Consider the following 20,005-nt stretch of genomic DNA (forward strand, 5'->3'; position numbering starts at 1 on the left):
CTTTGCTCAGCATTTTTTGATGCAATGTAGTAAAACAAGAAAGACCGAAAACTTGCCTTTAAACAGTTATCTCTGGGGCCAGAACCATACAATGCACCAATACTGCATGATTACTGGTAGACTGTATAAGAAGTTAGGACTTCTCAGGTGGCTCCATGGTAAAGAGTCCGCCTGCCAATGAAGGAGATGCAAGAGATGCAGGGGGTTCAATCCCTGAGTTGGGAAGATCCCCTGGAGTAAGAAATATCAACCCACTCCAGTATTCTTACCTGGAAAATCCCATGGGCAGAGGAGTCTGATGGAGTACAGTCCATGGGGCTGCAAAGAGTCAGACATGACAGAGTATGCGTGCACACATGTATAAGGAGATATCCCTGATAGGTTGTGACCGAGGCAGAAAGCTTCCATTTTTACAGAGAAAGATGTATTTAAGGAGAGTCTCAAAGTTAGGGTTGGTGTTTATGATGTCTACTAGAGGGAAAGAAGAGAATGTGACTAGATAGGGAAGAATATGAAAAGATGACATTTTGAGGAATGACAATAATTCATATGGCTTAACTACATGTGTGTGTGTGTATGCATGTTCACACATATGTATGCAAACAGGCTTGGAGGTTGGAGTAGGAACAAATTCTCGGTCCCGAACATGACTTGTATCCTGCTCTAAGTCTGGATTTCATACATCCTGGAGAATCACAGAAGGATTCAAGCAGACTAGGATCATGGTAGTATTTCCTCTGAGAAAGTTTCTGTGTGGAATGGAGGAAGTGAAGGAGGGAAGCCAGTGAGGAGGGACGTTCACAGAGACAGGCAGCAGGGTCTCTCTTGGCAGGAGAGAGAAAAACATCTGAGGGAAAAGCAGAGAGACGCAGAGAAATTACTGTCCCTGCTGTGAAGAGAATGCGAGATTTTAAATATCAGAAATTTCAATTCAAATATGTCAGAAAGACTCACACAGGTCCAACAAAGTATAGTTCCTTTTTGCTTTGAAAGGACAGTTTTCTCAAGTTGCAGGGAACAGGGCTCCTAAATCTTTTTTATTACACCCTCAAGAGGACTTTATTAAAAGCACCCTAGGAATCTTTTCATAAAAATTAGGTGCTTCCCTTTGAAGTCTTATTTTCTATTTTAATTTCCAAGAGCAGAAATTCCCAGAAACCAAATATAAGGTTCACTGGAATGAGAGGAAGGAAAAAAATAAAATAGAGAAAGTGGGACTGGGAGGTCGAAGCCCCCAAAGGGCCTGGTTCCTGGTAGCCTCAGGCCTTTCCTCTCCTCTCACCTCATCCAATGGGATCAGACCCATCGCAACATCCCATTTCTCACACACATGTGGACACTTGAGTTTTGAGCCATAAATCTTGCAAAAGTCTGTCAACTGACAGCCTAATAACATGAAAGGAATATCTGCAAACAAGATGGTTTTGAGCCATTGCTCCTGACCCTGAACAAATCAGGGCCCAGTTCCCTTTGCAGTTTAGAGCTTCTCCTTTAATCACTTAAGTGGGCAGACTGACGTGACACTTAAGAAATAAACCAAGAGGTCTCTGTGTTCCAGCTATCTGCGGGTCTCATTTACTCTTTCCCTAAAAAATTAAGTCCAGCTTGTCATATTTGGAGACTAAATCAATGCCTGAATGAGGGACAGCTGATAAAACGGCCTTTTCTGCCCTGTGTTCATTATTTACAAGGAATGCAACCTTTTCCAGCTTTCTACCTGGTAATCATTGAGGACTATTCGAATAACGACACACGGAGGTTAAGGGCTAAGGCAGTGGTTATCAATCTTGGCCGCACAGAAAAAAAATCACCTGTGGAGTGTGGTGGTGGGGAGAGAGTTACTTTAATATTTTAATAGAGAGGCTTAGGCTGCACATCAAACCTAATAAACCAGAATTTCTGGGTGTGAGGTCCATGCATTTTTATAAACATCCACTGTAAATTCTGATGTTCAGTCATATTTAAGAATAAGATTGTATCAGTTATATACCCCCAGTTTCTACCAGCTGTGGAAATGATGGATCCATAAAGCAAAGTCTCACTAGGAAAGCAGGCAAAAATGCAGCTTTTTAAGAGCCACTAACACCTACAGAATCAGAATCAGAAATCCAAGTTTTGACACAATTCTTAGATGACTTTTAGACTCACCCAACTTTAGAGGACCACTCAGAACGAATTACAAACAGCTGCCTTTTTTTTGTTTCCCCATGTGAATTCTAGCAGATATGATCATCGCTTGGAGAGTTCCAAGGAGCCTGGGGGAAAATCACTGGGACCATGCCAAATTACTACTCCAGGTATTAGTGAGGAAAAAGAACAGGGAAAAATCACAAAAAGAGAAAGAAATATAAATAAGTTTCCTGCCTTAGAAGAAGACACAACTCAGTGAGAAAATAATAACCAAGCAACCAACTGGTGATTACAGATTAACAGAAAGCAAGGTGCAGAAATGCTAAGTGGATGCATAGAGCCAACTTTTTTGACTAGCTGTACTTCTGGAATTACTTGCATAGAGAATGAAGAGCTTTTTGATTATGAAACATTCTTGGCTAACCCTACCTGAAGGTCCAAAAACATGCAAATATCCTCAACTTTTACAACTATATTTAGAATTATACCTTAAACCCTTTACATTTTGTCTTCTTGGCATCCCTTTTGTTTAGTCCTCTAGTATCTTTCATGTAATAGGACAATTTTCCAGCAGTTTTCCAAGTAGTACTTTCAATTAAACATGATGATTAGGTGATATCTAACTTTGGAACCCCAGAAAGGGGAAAAACAACCCCAACGCAAAATAAAAGTAGGACATATCAAAATAGCACAGTCATGATTTGGGTTGACAGTATTTCCATGGAAGCCATACTCTGTTCTTGGAAGCTCTGTTTCCACAATGGTGTATAAACCATCAATTTTATTCACATAAAGCACAGAAAATTCACTGGAGGCAAAGGTCATAGTCTTTTGCATCTATAGACTATGTATTCACATACAGTTTCCTATAGGCCCCCTCCCATTCACTCTGTTTGTCCTCAGTGGGCATGATACACGTCACAAGATCCCTGGAGCCATCATGACAAGGGTCAATTGCCTAAGAACTATAAGAAACAACAAACCTCATGCGAAGAATTGACTGAGTGGAAAAGACTCCGATGCTGGGAGGGATTGGGGGCAGGAAGAGAAGGGGACAACAGAGGATGAGAGGGCTGGATGGCATCACTGACTTGAAGGACGTGAGTTTGGGTGAACTCCGGGAGTTGGTGATGGACACGGAGGCCTGGCGTGCTGCAATTCATGGGTCGCAAAGAGTCGGACACGACTGAGAAACTGAACTGAACTGATAAGAAACAAAATAACACAGGAATGGATGTATTAACATTATCTGCTGCCTATACTAACAAAATTTAAAATATCTTCCCTGGAGAGGACTCCTCTGATGTCACAGATCATGTTACTACAGATGTATGGTTTCTCATCTTAGACACCCTGTCCTAGGCAATGACCCCTCTATCATATAACTAGCTGCTTTCCCCCCTCCCCCCAAAGGTAATGTCTGCCAGGTCCCATTAAAAACAATCCCATTGAGATTCCTCAGACAGACTAAAACTGTGTTTGTTTGTTTTTTTTTAAAAAGCTCAAAAAAAAAAAAAGTAATGGAGAATAAATTTACTGTGGAGAAAACACATATGATTATATCTTTAAAGAATGGGAAAAACTTACTAAAGACTATGTTTTAAATATTTTATAAACATATAGTAGTTTGTGTTACACTAAATCACTGGCCAAGTATTAGGGCCACCCGCAGACTGCTAGGGTTTAATGAGACCCCTGATATGAGCAGGGCTTCCCTTGTGGCTCAGCTGGTAAAGAATCAGCCTGCAATGCGGGAGATCTGGGTTCAATCCCTGGGTTGGAAAGACACCTGGAGAAGGGAAAGGCTACCCACTCCAGTATTCTGGCCTAGAGAATTTCATGGACTGTACAGTCTATAGGGTTGCAGAGAGTCGGACATGACTGAGCAACTTTCACTTCACTTCACTCCACTTCACTTCTGATATGAGCAAGTTTCATACCAAGTGAGCAGACAGGTAGTGCAAATGAGTGTAGGGCTCATAGACTATAGAAAGCTTGAATTTAAATGAAAAAGGTCCACTGCCATATCGAAGGTCATCACTGCAGTGAGAAGTCTCTTCCTGTTCCCTGGTATTACTGTGTGTATTGTACTAGAGTGGGGAAGAGACAGAGACCAAGAAAATCTTGGACTTAAATGTTCTATATGTCTCATATTTTCAATTTGCCCATCCTTCCTAATACCTCTAAAAGTCCCTTTTCCCTGGTATCTGGATTTGAAGCTTCAGACTTTGGACAAACAGCTAATTTCTGATGATTTGTCAGTTAGCAGACCAAATGATCTTTTCTAGATGTGATAATTTACAGTAAGTGTCTCTAGTGGTAAAGAATCTGCCTTCCAATGCAGCAGATATAAGGCCTTGGTTCCATGCTTGGGTGGGGAAGTTCCCTTGGAGGAGGGTATAGTAGTCTATTCTAGTGTTCTTGCCTGGAGAATCCTATGGACAGAAAAGCCTGGTGGACTACGTCCATAGGGTCACAAAGAGTCAGACATGACTGAAGTGACTTGGGCTCCCTGACTGGCTCAGTGGTAAAGAATTCGCCTGCCGTGCAGAAGATACAGGAGAGGCCATGGGTTTGATCCCTGGGTTGGGAAGATCTCCTGGAGGAGGGCATGGAAACCCACTCCAGTATTCTTGCCCTGGAGAATCCCATGGACAGAGGAGCCTGGCAGGCTACAGTCCATAGCGTCGCACCGAGTCAGACACAACTGAAGTGACGGAGCACACATGCACACACACTATATTTAAAACATCCCAGTCGAGCTTTATTTTCATCAATTTTGTTTAGATTGGGTGACTGGGTTGAATAATCATAGAGCACTTCTTTATCTAAACCTGGGTTGTGTTTGAAGTGCATCTTAGACCAAGGTAAGAATCAATAACGACTAACATTTATTGGGCCTTTCTGTGGACACAGAGTGTGATCATTTATTTTTCTCACAAATATTATTAGAAAGATATTATTGCTAATTGCTTTTTGCTAAGTCGCTTCAGCCGTGTCCGACTCTGTGCAACCCCATAGACGGCCTCCTACCAGGCTCCCCCGTCCCTGGGATTCTCTAGGCAAGAACACTGGAGTGGGTTGCCATTTCCTTTTCCAATGTATGAAAGTGAAAAGTGAAAGTGAAGTTGCTCAGTCGTGTCTGACTCTTCGCGACCCCATGGACTGCAGCCTACCAGGCTCCTCCGTCCATGGGATTTTCCAGGCAAGAGTACTGGAGTGGGGTGCCAAAGGTATTATTATTATCCCATTTTTTTAGCTGAGGAAAGTGAGGTAACCTAGAGGTTAAGTAAGTTGCTTAAGCTCCCATAACTGGCTAATAAATGTTGGCGCCTGACTTCAAATCCAGGCAATCTGATTCTAAAAACCTCTCTGAACCTGGCACTGTTGTCCCTTTCTAGAGAGCACACTCAGAAAAATCATCATAAAAATCCTGGAAAAATACAAATGTGATATTTGGTCATATTCACTGTGATACTTTATGGTTATTTCCTAAACAGAAGATTATGGGGACAGTGAGTGTCAGGATAATCTTGAAATAAAATTCAAGGTTTCTGTCTCCAGAATATTCTCTTCCACAGATTCTACAATTGGGATTTATAGCCATGTCACTATTTCTGTATTTAATGATTGTTTCTATATTAAAAGAATGACTGTGCTTATCTCCCTCCCCCATAAGTATATTCTGTGTGGTTTACTTAAGATATTATTCATATATACAATGGTGTTGAATTGTAGCTGGAGGGCTAAACAATAGGTTCTATTTTCATTATTCTCTCGGGACAATAAAATTAATAACACTCAGCAGGTCACCAGACTCTTGTCAAAAAAGTCATTGAGTCTTTCTTGTTCAAAAGATACACTGCTATAATTGACCCAAGACTATGTTTTAATTTGTGTGTCCCAGTGGGATCCCTGCCAGAGCCATCAGATTAAAACCAATCCTAAATAGCTTGGCCATTTGTTTCAAGGATGAATGTAGCACTTCAATTTTACAAATGGAACATAGTTGCCACCAGACGCCAGGGCATCCAGACAAGGGTGATAAAACTGACCACTACCTTGAAAACCCTTGGTAATCAGTCAACAGCATTAACTGGCTATGGTTCAGAGTCATGGTAACAAACTTTCCTTATAGAACTCTCAGTTTTGAATACTCAGCATCACCTTCAGACCCTGAGTCAAGCTAGTTATCAATTTGGAAAGTATGACCACCTTACATGTAGTACCAAAATAAGAGCTTGATTTTTTTTTTTAATTTAAGCACTTAAATATCTATTTCTACTCACCTTCTTTTGTTCTTCTTTAGTCAAAATATCATAAAATGAAGAGTTACTGGGTAAAGGATATTGTATTGAAGGAGTACCAGATGCAAAGGTGTAGAGAGGTAATTTGAAGGACTAAATTGGGCGAGTGGTCTGCAGTGAACTCTTCAGCAAATGCCCCTTAGAAGTGGTATGCTAAAGTCACTTCAGTGTGTCTAACTCTTTGTGACCCTAAGGACTGTACTCCACCAGGCTTCTTTGTCCATGGGATTTCTTAGGCAAGAATACTGGAGTGGGTTGCCATTTCCTTCTCCATATTATACTATATGAAACCTATAAAACAGGTTTGGTTATTCCTGTTTTATAGATGGGGAAACTATGAGAGAGATCAAGTAATATTCTAAGATCGTTCAGCTAGTGTTTACATCTAGATCTGCCTAACTTCAAAAGTTGTGGTTTCCTCACTATACCTATCATTTACAGGCCCAAATAGAAACAGAATTTGATGACAGTCTCAGAGCATATAACTTTTTGAAATGAAATTTAATAGAAATCAATATAAAACATCCCCAGGGAAAAAAATGACTTAGAGAAGTGGTTTGTTATCATATAAATGGTATCAGAGTACCGCTTAAACCTAGTTCAGATCTTCAAATGTTATCAAGGAATCTAAAAGATAAGTAATGCAAGTTATTTAAGCTGTGAGCTAAATAAACATTTAAACTTAGAGAGGACTCTTAATATAACTGAATGGTATCTAGAAAAACAAAATACAAAGGAGCCAAAAGAAGAGAACTATTTATTTTTCAACACTTTCCACAGAAAAGAGGCCCTGTAAGTTACCATTGATAGTCCGCTGAGTAGCCTGGTCTATTGAGTGAGTTAATAAGTTAAATCTTCTAGGAGAGAAGAGGGCATATAAGGCCTCAGAGCCCAGTGACTTCAGTTAAAACCATCTTACTGACTCCCTCCTCCAGTCGAGTTCATGAAACAATCTTTAGAAATATATTAATAAGTGGCCCAAGGAAGTCTTTCTACTGAGGAAATTTATAGTTATCAAATGTCTCAAATTAACTGTATACATCAATTTCTAGTAAATTTGGTTAATAGGAATTAGTCCTTGGGATCCAATCATTCCTAGAAGGGCCATTGCAAGTCTCTGAATCTTAAGTTTAAGGACCCATGGCCTTTAGCACTAGTGGTAAAGAACCCACCTGCCATTGAAAGTAGATATAAGAGAAACAGGTTTGATCTGTGGGTTGGAAAGATCCCCCCCGGATGAAGGCATGGCAGTCCACTCCAGTATTCCTGCCTGGAGAATCCCATGGACAGAGGAGCCTGGCAGGCTGCAGTTCATAGGGTCACAGAGTCGGACAGGACGGAAGCGACTTAGCACACATGCACAAGGACCCATAGTGACTACAGACCTTTCAACATCCCAAATGGCCCAGTGTGGAAGATGGCAATCCCTTAACGACAATGGGGTGTGCGTGAGGCCCTTTTATGCCTGGCATTTCTGTGCCACTCTAATCTGTTCTCTTAGTTAACATTCCTTTGGGTTTCTTCTTCATCCTTCCCTTCATCCAGAATTTTATGGAGCATAAATTCAAGCTTCATAGAAGTTAAAGCAATGCTTATGTTACAAATTATAAAATTTCCTTACTATATATATATATTTTTTTTTTTTCAAATTGCATGGTTACATGTGCATCATACTTCAATGTCACAGCATCCATGCCTTTTCTTATGAGAATTTCAATTATTTTAACATAGCAGAAATAGGAGAAAGTGTGTTATTAAAATAACTATATATTATTCTACTCAGCTCACTCATGGTCCAGGGTAAGCATGGCATGGGAGATGTGAATCGGCCACTTTCTAGGCCTCGAATCTCCTGTGTCTCCCACGGTGTGAGCATCTCACATTAAGGCAATACCAGTATTTCAAGAGAAGTATTTCCATGTTGCATAGGTTCTCAGGCCAAGCTGTCTACTTCCCCTGCTCCTCACCTGCAGTGGCAGCAGAATGTTCTGAAGTTGAGGCTGCACCTCACTGAGGAATGGTGTCTTGGTCTCAGTGACAGGACTTACTGGGGCTTGTCAAGGATTCATGATACCAGATATTCACCCTAAACATTGATTCTATGACTTGACTCCTCTGTTTGGGTTTGGTTCTACTGAAATGCAAATTAGATAGTGCCTAGTCAATTACTGTTCCACTCTCTCTGCTTGGAGGTTTAATCATCTTACCCTGCTGCTCAGTATTCTGTCAATCAATCCCACCTCTATTTTCAGTCACCAAGGATAACCAGGGCAAAATGAATACAGCTAAATTAATCACAGAGTAATAAATTATACCTTACTAATAATACACCAAAATATCAGACATAAATTCTCTTCACTCATTTACACTCTTCTAGTGTATAAATCTCTATTTACTTTGTAATCATGAACAAGGTACTCAAGACATTTAAGATCCCCATGCCTCAATTTCCTCTTTCGTAAATGAGATCACTATATGACTGTCTTATAGAGTTGTTATGACAAGTGAATGATAATAACACAAGGGAAGAACCTAGAATACTGCCTGACACATAGCAAGCAATTAAAAATATTGTTATTATATTTTTCAAGTGTACTGAATACTGTTCTAGGTTGTTCTGGGAGGCAACAGTGAGTAACCTTTCACCCTTAGACAGCCAAAAATTCAGTAGGAAAGAAAATTAAAATGAACAATAATAATTCAAAATAGCTTTCCCTATATATATACCTCTTAGAATTTGGTCTATATTTGCCAAATGGGTATGCTTACAACCTCCTTATTTTTCACCTCCATGTATGTACAATGTAAAATAAATCCAACTTTTTATTCTTTTGTAGAGCCAGATTTGTTTTCTGTAAAGTACCTTCTACTTAGAATTTTTAAATTAGAAAAGCACAATAGATTTTACACTCAAATAACCTTCTCTGGCGCTTAACTTCATGGCAAATAGATGGGGAAACAATGGAAACAGTGACAGACTTTATTTTGGGGAGCTCCAAAATCACTGCAGATGGTGATTGCAGCCATGAAATTAAAAGATGCTTGCTCCTTGGAAGAAAAGCTATGATATACTTAGACACCATATTAAAAAGCAGAGACGTTACTTTGCCGACAAAGGTCCATCTAGTCAAAGCCATGGTTTTTCTAGTAGTCATGTATGGATGTGAGAGGTGGACCATAAAGAAAGCTGAGTGCCAAAGAACTGATGCTTTTGAACTGTGGTATTGGAGAAGACTCTTGAGAGTCCCTTGGACTACAAAGAGATCCAACCAGTCCATCCTAAAGGAAATCAGTCCTGAACATTCAATGGAAGGACTGATGCTGAAGCTGAAACTCCAATACTTTGGCCACCTAATGCAAAGAACTGACTCATTTGAAAAGACCCTGATGCTGGAAAAGATTGAAGGCAGGAGGAGAAGGGGATGACAGAGGATGAGATGGTTGGATGGTATCACTGACTTGATGAACATGAGTTTGAGCAAGTTCTGGGAATTGATGATGGACAGGGAAGTCTGGCATGCTGCAGTCCATGGGGTCACCAAGAATTGGACACGACTGAGCAGTTGAACTGAATTGGACCTTCTTTGAATATTGTCTCCCAAATATTTAAAGATAATAGCTATAACTCAAGGAGATTTCAGGGCATGACAAGTGAAAACAACAGTGAAAAAATACTTTCCTAAAGAACAAAAAGGCATCTGTGGACCATAACAAAGTGAACCAAAAAGACAAGGTATATAATTTAAAGGAATAGGTCTTCTTCAAATGCCCGGAGTCAAGGAAGCCCATTCGCAGCTTTAGGATTATTTAATACCATTAAGTGAGAACACTTAGCTATCTGCAAGAAGGACCAAGAGCATAAATCAGGCATCACTCCACATATTTCAAGATCAAAGCTGTACAGCAAAATGATTTGTGGGAGCAACTAAACAGTTCAAATATATTGTAGCTCTTTTCAGAGAATACTTAAGCATATTAGTTGTCCAAATTAGGGTTTTGTTGTTGATGATGGAGAGAAAAGGAAAAACATATGCTATTGAGATTATTTTATTCTCACCTACAGGATACTTTCAATGAAGGTAAAACTTTCTCAATACATCTTAATGACAGATCATTTGATATAGATATAATTCACTGGGAAACTTCTAAATGAATGATTAGGAAAAAAAATCTAAATTTCCAAATGATAATTCTTATGAAGGTAGTGCCACATTCACCAGCATCATAATTACATCATTATGATAGTTGTTCCACAAAGAACCTAAGATCCATATTCCAGCATCAAAATGCAAGACAACTGTGTTTGCTATTGGTATTCATTTTCTGGAAGATTATGTATTTCTTTTGGGCCATACTTAGGCTATATTTTTTATGTTCCAATATACTACTCTACTACTGAAAAAATATTTTGACTCCTAATTTTATTTCTATTTCATAAAGAGCTAACATTACCAAAAATTTAAAAATGTATTGAAAACAGTATGCATGAACTTTCTTGCATTCAATAAATTACTGCAAAGACCTCCCTTGTCTTTCCCCAGAGCTAAATTTATTTTGCATTTGCTATTGTGAAATCAGTGCACTACAAGGAACAGAATTAAGCTGTCCCCACGTGTAATTTGTCTGAGTCCAAGTTTCTTCATCTATGTGCTCACTAGACAGTAAACATCCAGTGCCTGTGTGGATCACAATAAACTGTGGACAATTCTGAAAGAGATGGGAAGACCAGACCACCTGACCTGCCTCTTGAGAAATCTGTATGCAGGTCAGGAAGCAACAGTTAGAACTGGATATGGAACAACAGACTGGTTCCAAATAGGAAAAGGAGTTCGTCAAGGCTGTATATTGTCACCCTGTTTATTTAACTTATATGCAGAGTACATCATGAAAAATGCTGGACTGGAAGAACCACAAGTTGGAATCAAGATTGCCGGGAAAAATATCAATAACCTCAGATATGCAGATGACACCACCCTTATGGCAGAAAGTGAAGAGGAACTAAAAAGCCTCTTGATGAAAGTGAAAGTGGAGAGTGAAAAAGTTGACTTAAAGCTCAACATTCAGAAAACGAAGATCATGGCATCCAGTCCCATCACTTCATGGCAAATAGATGGGGAAACAGTGGAAACAGTGTCAGACTTTATTTTGGGGGGCTCAAAAATCACTGCAGATGGCGATTGCAGCCATGAAATTAAAAGACGCTTACTCCTTGGAAGCAAAGTTATGACCAACCTAGATAGCATATTCAAAAGCAGAGACATTAGTCTTTTGGACTCTGTGGGAGAGGGAGAGGGTGGGATGATTTGGGAGAATGGCATTGAATATGTATAATATCATATATGAAACGAGTCGCCAGTCCAGGTTTGATGCACGATACTGGATGCTTGGAGCTGGTGCACTGGGATGACCCAGAGAGATGGTATGGGGAGGGAGGAGGAAGGAGGGTTCAGGATGGGGAACACATGTATACCTGTGGCAGATTCATTTTGATATATGGAAAAACCAATACAATATTGTAAAGTTAAATAAAATAAAATTAACACACAAAAAAATAGTTCAAAAGCAGAGACATTACTTTGCCAACAAAGGTTAGTCTAGTCAAGGCTATGGTTTTTCCAGTAGTCATGTATGGATGTGAGAGTTGGACTGTGAAGAAGGCTGAGCGCCAAAGAATTGATGCTTTTGAACTGTGGGGTTGGAGAAGACTCTTGAGAGTCCCTTGGACTGCAAGGAGATCCAACCAGTCCATTCTGAAGGAGATCAGCCCTGGGATTTCTTTGGAAGGAATGATGCTAAAGCTGAAACTCCAGTACCTTGGCCACCTCATGCGAAGAGTTGACTCATTGGAAAAGACTCTGATGCTGGGAGGGATTGGGGGCAGGAGGAGAAGGGGACGACAGAGGATGAGATGGCTGGATGGCATCACTGACTTGATGAACGTGAGTCTGGGTGAACTCTGGGAGTTGATGATGGACAGGGAGGCCTGGCGTGCTGTGATTCATGGGGTCGCAAAGAGTCAGACACGACTGAGCGACTGAACTGAACTGAACTGAAGTCATTTTAAATATATGGTGTATGAATTATTTCAGACATAATACAACATATTAGAAAATATTCCATATATGAAATATTAGGAATAAAACAAATTTCAAAATAATTCTTATCAAAAAACACCACAAATTTTTCACTGATTTGACTGAGCTTTTCTATAGCATATAAGAACTTTCCATCCCTGAGTCAACATTGTTTTATTACAGAATCTGGAGTCAAACTGCAAGACTCTACTACTTTCCAGGTACATGAAGTTGGCAGGTGGTTTTAATTTCTGTGCTTCAGTTTATTCATCTGCAAAATGTAGACAGCAATAATACTTATTTCATTGTTTTTTTATGTGACAATTAACCAAGTTAATATATTAAAGTACTCAAAAATGTGCTTGGCACAGTTTCGACTCCTTAGGTGAATGTTGTTTTATTTACTCACAATATATAATTTCACATTCTTTGTATTGCCCTGGTTCAAAAGGTTTATTTAAATCTGGGAATCAGAAAAATGATTTGACTTTGATTTCCAGCAGGGCTTTTAAAGGTAAGATGAAAAAATTACAGGATAGATAAATAGACGATAGATAGATTAATAGATAATAAATAGTGATATAGATTTATAGTTAATCAAATGACATCTAGCAATGACCACATCAGTGGAAAATGTACACTTATCTTTACTAAAACAAGAGTTCTAATTTTAAGTTTGACTTATTTGATAGTATTATCAACAACAAAACTGAAGTTGTGAAAAATTTTATGCAAATATGTACAAAACAAGAAATAACTCAGTCAAAGCAAGATCCTCTATGACCCACCTCCTAGAGTAACAGAAATAAAAACAAAAGTAAACAAGTGGGACCTGATTAAGCTTAAAAGGTTTTGCACAGCAAAGGAAAACTATAAGCAAGAAGAAAATATAACCCTCAGAATGGGAGAAAATAATAGCAAATGAAACAACTGACAAAGGATTAATTTCTAAAATATACAAGCAGCTTATACAACTCAATACCAGAAAAGCAAACAACCCAATCAAAAAGTAGGAAAAAGACCTAAACAGACATTTCTCCAAAGAAGACATACAGATGGCTAATAACACATGAAGAGATGCTCAACATCGCTCATTATTAGAGAAATGCAAATCAGAACTACAATGAGTAATCACTTCACACCAGTCAGAATGGCCATCATCAAAAAGTCTACAAACAATAAATGCTGGAGAGGGTGTGTAGAAAAGGGAATGCTCTTGCACTGTTGGTGGGAATGTAAACTGATACAGCCACTATGGAAGATGGTATGGTGATTCCTTAAAAAACTAGGAATAAAACCACCATGTGACCGAGCAATGCCACTTCTAGGCATAAACCCTGAGGAAACCAGAACTGATAAAGACACATGTATCTCAACTCATTGTTCACTGCAGCACTATTTACAATAGCTGGAACATGGAAGCAACCTAGATGCCTATCAACAGATGAATGGATAAAGAAGTTGTGGTACATATACACAACGGAATATTACTCAGCCATAAAAGGAACACATTTGAGCTAGTTTTAATGAGGTGGAGGAACTCAGAACCTATTATAAGGAGTGAAGTAAGTCAGAAAGAGAAAAATAAATATCATATTCTAATACATATATATGGAATCTAGAAAAATGGTACTGAAGAATTTATTTACAGGGCAGCAATGGAGAAACAGACATAGAGAATAGACTTATGGACATGGGGAGAGGGTAGGAGAGGGTAAGATGTATGGGAAGAGTAACATGGAAACTTACATTACCATATGTAAAATAGATAGCCAACAGGAATTTGCTGCATGACTCAGGAAACTCAAACAGGGGCTCTGTATCAACCAAGAGGGGTGGGATGGGGAGGGAGATGAGAAGGAGGTTCAAAAGGGAGGGGATATATGTATACCTATGGCTGATTCATGTTGAGGTTTGACAGAAAACAACAAAATTCTGTAAATCAATTATCCTTCAATAAAAAAATAAATTAAAAGAAAAGAAAGAACTATTACATTAGATAACAGAATCACTATTCAACAAGATTTCAACAGGGCTTCCCTGATGGCTCAACAGTAAAGAATCCGCCTGCCAATGCAGGGACATGGGTTCTACCCCCAATCTGAGAAGATCCCACATGCCAAGGGGCAACTAAGCCCATGTACCACCAGTACTGAACCTGTTCTCTAGAGTCCTGGAGCCACAACTGCTTAGCCCATGTGCTGCAACTGGTATGCCCAAGAGCTCATGCTCTGCAGCAAGAGAAGCCATAGCAATGAGAAGCCCACACACCACAATTAGAGAGTAGCCACTGTTAACTGCAGCTAGAAAAAAGCCCGTACAGCAGCGAAGACCCAGCTCAGCCAAAACTAAAAAATAATTAAAATAAATAAATATTTCAACAAAATGATTAAATTTAATGTTGATAATCCTAAAGTAGCATAGATAAGCTCAAACAATCCACAGCTCAAGTACGGGCTATATCACTTTCGAAACATTTCATGTAATTTTGAGCTGAGTGAATTATAATAGTCACCTTGAATACTTAATGGCCTCACTATTACTGAACTGGGTGGAATACACGGGGTGTTCTGACTCAGCACTACAGCTGAAGAAATAAAGGGGCCTCAGGATGGCACGCAGAATGAGGCAGAGTCTGGGTGATACATTATGTGGCTGAAGAATGTACAACAGAAATATTTCAAACAACTGTCTTCAACTACTTGAAGGATTATCACAGAGGAGGATTTATACTTACTCTATCCAGGTCCACAAGGCAAAATTAAGTAGAATTATAGGAAGTGAGTTTTTTGGCTTGAAAAAATAGCTTCTCACACATAAAGCTGTTTAATGGACTGCTTCGTGTGGCACAGTTTCCTGCTTCTGGAAATCTTCGAGAAATGTATAATGATCTATTGATTCATTCCGTCAATCAACAAGCACTTATTGTCTTACTACATTTTGCAAAGTAGTATATTAGATCTGATGGATATAATAGTGAAAGAAGAAGGACACCAGCATTTATAAAGTGCCCACTGCAAACCTTATACTCTACTAAACACTTTCCCCTAAGTGTCATTTTCCCTTATACAGGTATTATATTGCTGTCTTTATTGCAAAGCCTCCTCTATACTATAGGCACACAGACCTTTATAGAATAAAAATATGCTCATGAAATCCCCTCCTTAAAACATGTAATCACTTTCCATTGCTCCTACAATAGATAAGACTTAACACGGCCTAAAGGACTCTGGTTCCCACCTAATTGTAACCTCAGCTTCTCTCCAGTCATGCCAACTGTTTGCAGGCCCTTCTACAGGGCATATAGAGTTTTTAACCTACATTCACTCAGCTCAGAGTCTTTGCACATTTTGTTTGCTGAACCTGGTGACATTCTTCTCTCCCTCCCTTACTTGGTTCACTCCCACTTTCCTTCTGAACTAAGTTCAAATGGTGCATTGTTAGGAAGGAAATTAGGAAAAAGTCTAACTCCCGCAAGTATGTAAAATCTATTACTGTGTCTCTTAGTACCGTGCACGTCCCCTTCAAAGCACTCACCATTGTATAATTTTATATTTGTTTGCATTATATCGTCATATAATTTTATATTTGTTGTTGCTATTTATCTGATATGTGCCTCCCCCACTTGCTTGCAAGTTCCAGAAAGGCAGAGTCTGTGTGTTTAACTTTGTTTTAGGAGACGCATATCAACTATGAGAACAGATTCTGCAATCAGAACACCTGGGTTTGAATCCTTGTTTTGCAGATTACTAGCCATGTGACCTTCACAAATGCTTAACTGCTTGGCACCCTAATTTCTTCGTTCATAAATGGTAGTTAGGAATAGAACCTATTGTCACGATTAAATGAGTTCACACATGAAAAGTACTTGGTACACAGGTACCGTATAATAAATATTTCCCATTATTAATATTATTTGTTGTTGTCTCTCAGAGTTCCACTCAAGGCCTAACACATTGGAAGCACTTATTTATATATGTTGAATGAATGAATAAATGATGAAACTGAGATGGAGAAGTTATAAGAGCTAAATCTTGCCTTCATACCCAGGACTGCCACAGTCCAAAGACTATGTGCGTCTTGTTATATTATGTCTTCCCATTAGATGACGCAACAGCGGAAACAACAAAATGCTCTAGGAGCCCAGAGAAAGGAGCAACGGATTTGACTGAGAGGATGAGGGAAGCGGAACTGAACTCGCTTTTAAAGAATGAGTGGGATACTGCCAGGAAGAAACAAAAGTAAAAGGTAGTCTTGGCAAAGAAAGAGTACTGGCAAAGAGATGGCAAAATACTCAGGAAATCAAGAACAGTATGAGCTGAGTGAACTTAGGTTAAATTATGACTAAATTAAAGGAGAGCCAAACATAAATGCTAAGAAATGTAAACTTTAATCTGAAGAAAACTGAAACCATTAAAGCCTCTATTCAAGTCACAATCTTATGAATCGTTCATTTTTTTGCTTTTGCTTTTTAACTTACTATGGAAGTATTAGATAGTTCACTGGACACAAGCAATCATTTCAATTAACATTAAAATAGTCCCAGCAAGGTAGGATGAGAGTGTTGACTCTAGGAATGGAAATGGGAATAGCAAATAGGAAAGAAAAAGCAAGACCAATTGCCCAGAACAAGGAGTTTGACACATTAACTCTGGTATATTGATGTAGTTGAATACAGAACACTATGTAGTCATTAAAGTGATATATGAAGAATATTCAACTACATGAAAAGATGTTAATACCATTAAATGTAAAAAGTATGCTCTAAAAACATTACAGTATTAAACATTTTCTATAGAAATATTAATATACTCTATATATCTTTATTAGAAAAATTTATTTTTAAAATAAGAGACTGTATCCCAAAATCTTACTGGTCATCATCTTTGGATAGCAGAATGAGAGCTCTATTTTCAACATTATTTTCTTCTTTCTGATCTTTTTTTCCTAGCATTTCTCCAATGAACATGGCATGCGTTTATAAAAACAAATAGTAAACCATATTGATAAAAAGTAAAAAGCACAGGAAAACTCCAACAGTAATCTGGGAATTAGAAGCATCAAAACTTGGAAGCAGTTAGATAGGGCCGCTGTGGAGAAGGAGAAGATGGAGAAAGAGGATTCTGAATTGTCTCAGCATAATTAGGAGCCCAAGACACTGAGACCGTGTGATCAATTTGTTCTGTAGTGCAGTAATATTGTTTCTTGTCAATGCTGTGATGGTTTTCTTCTCTGACCATACACATTTCTCCCTTGCAAACACAATGCTTGTTACCAGCATTTTTTTTCATCACTGAATTAACGTCTTCGTAGGAAGCAAACCAGACATGAGCTTTCACAGAAGAATACAAGAAAAAATTATGTTGTATAATTTTCCCTGGATCCTTCTGAGGCATTAGCAATGAATGAACCAACACTCACAACCTGACTGTAACACCATATTAAACTCAGATATCCCTGGGGCTTTGGACATTTGAGCAGTTTTAAATAGAAATAAACTCTAGCTTAAAAAAAAATCAACCCAATATAAGGATATTGTATCCAGGACTTTACTTTGGGGGGGCTCAGAAGAATCTGGGTATCACACACAGTAGAAAGATAACAGGAAGAAATACTTAATAGTATCTTAGTGTAATTGATTGATCTAAGACTTGGTGATGAAAAAATCACCCGAGAAAACAGGGAAGCATAGCATTCTAACCCACCGAAGTCTTGCTGCCTTCTGAGCGACAGATATGACATCTCAACATTGTATTTAATTCTTAAATATCTGAAAAGATGGTAAGATGCTGAGAGCATGATAATTTGCAGAAAAAGTATAAAGCATCACATTCAAAGAAAAGCATCACTTTGAAAAGGCACAGACAGGAATACATTTTCTTCATGTCTGCACTTTATCTAAGTGCTTCTATAAATTGGTCATTGTGATTTTTGGTTACTGTTAATCTATATATTAGCTTAAATCTACATCTTTATCCTTGACCTCTAATCCCTTCTCCTGTTTCATTTTTCTCACTGTCTACGGGACAATTACTTGGGCACTTTCTCTCTCTCTGAATCTATTATCACCCCTTCCTAGCATGTTCTTTGCCAACGATCCTCATTACCACTTATCCTTGAGATTGTCTGCTGTTTGTTAATAGAGTCTAGCATTGTCTTTCTGACATGAGAAAAGAATCAACTGTGTCTCAGTCATCTGTCCAAAATGCAATTGCATGGAATATGGGAAGCTACTCCTTGTGCAGTCTTCCAATGCCTTAAGGACAAGCCAAGTTTGATTTTTAAAATGGCCTATTAATATCACTACTTAGGAACAGAGTTTTAATGTAAAATCTTTCAGAAAAATCTTTACTACAGCAAAAGGAATACGTAATTTCAACTTTCTTATAGATTTTAATGGATTTTTAATCTACTGATGGTAGTCTGTAAATTTAAGCTCAAAGGAAACACAAATGCAACTCAATGGGAAGTTTTATTGGATTGCTTACAGAGAATTATGGTTATGATCAAAAGCCAGGAGTGAACAAAGGCTGAATGTGTCTCCTCTTTTTCAAGTGATTTGAATCCTTCATTTCTTCCTTTGCACTTCCTAAGGTGGAACACATGTATACCTGTGGCGGATTCATTTTGATATTTGGCAAAACTAATACAATTATGTAAAGTTTAAAAATAAAATAAAATTTAAAAAATAAATAAATAAATAAATGAATAAGGCAAAAAGCCTGAGACAGGTAGCATGAAGATGAAGCAAGAAAGCACGGTCTGGGGAATTCTCTGGTGGTCCAAAGGTTAGGATGCAGCACTTTCACTGCCTAGGTCTGGGTTCGATCCCTGGTCAGGGAACTAAGATCCCACAAGCTGCACTACATAGCTAAAAATAAATTGAAAAAATTGTTTTAAAAAGTAAAGTTTTGGAAAACTCACACATGATAAAGAGCTCTCAGAATAATCAATATTTTGAGAAATATATAGCCAAGGACTGCTAACAATTCATCCAATGTATTCTGTTCTTTGTAATAGCAAATGCATCTATTATGTATAGACTGCATGGAGAAACAAGATCAGTCCACTAATATATATTTATTTAAAAGAGAAAAATGAAAAAAATATTTTGAAAACAGAGTGAAAATTTTATAAATAGAAAGACATTTAAACTGGGCCTTGAATGCTGGCTAATAGCTCACTAAACATCAAATAAATAAATATTTTAATAACGAAAATCAAAAATGATTTGTTCAAAATTATATTTCATTAGCTTCAATACTACTGCATGAGTTGTATTCCACAGAAAATATTATCTACAAGGATAGAAAACCTATAGGGAATGCCTATCCTAAGTCAAGTACACCATATCCCATCTTGCTTTTGCTACAATAACTTTTCCCCATACATGTCTCAGTTTCCTCTTACTCACTGACAGTCACTGGAAACTAGCTCAGTATACAGGGCTTTGAGATGGCTGTTAGAACTTAAACTCCAATAGTACAGACATTC

General features: G+C 38.3%; 1 protein-coding gene across 10 annotated transcripts in view; it reads right to left on the minus strand.

Moving 5' to 3' along the window:
• SOX5 (SRY-box transcription factor 5) overlaps nt 1-20,005 on the minus strand; it is a 1,162,090-nt gene that overhangs the window by 715,300 nt on the left and 426,785 nt on the right. The window contains exon 6 of one of the 10 annotated variants that reach the window (XR_008711737.1): nt 12,681-12,782. The exons of the other annotated variants lie outside the window; for them this stretch is intronic. The gene's annotated coding sequence lies outside the window, so the exon portion shown is untranslated. Of the gene's footprint in view, nt 1-12,680; nt 12,783-20,005 lie in introns of those variants that run through there. 10 annotated transcript variants of the gene reach the window in all.

This window comes from Bubalus kerabau, chromosome 1, assembly GCF_029407905.1.
Source record: "Bubalus kerabau isolate K-KA32 ecotype Philippines breed swamp buffalo chromosome 1, PCC_UOA_SB_1v2, whole genome shotgun sequence".
Classification (NCBI taxonomy): Eukaryota; Metazoa; Chordata; class Mammalia; order Artiodactyla; family Bovidae; genus Bubalus; species Bubalus kerabau.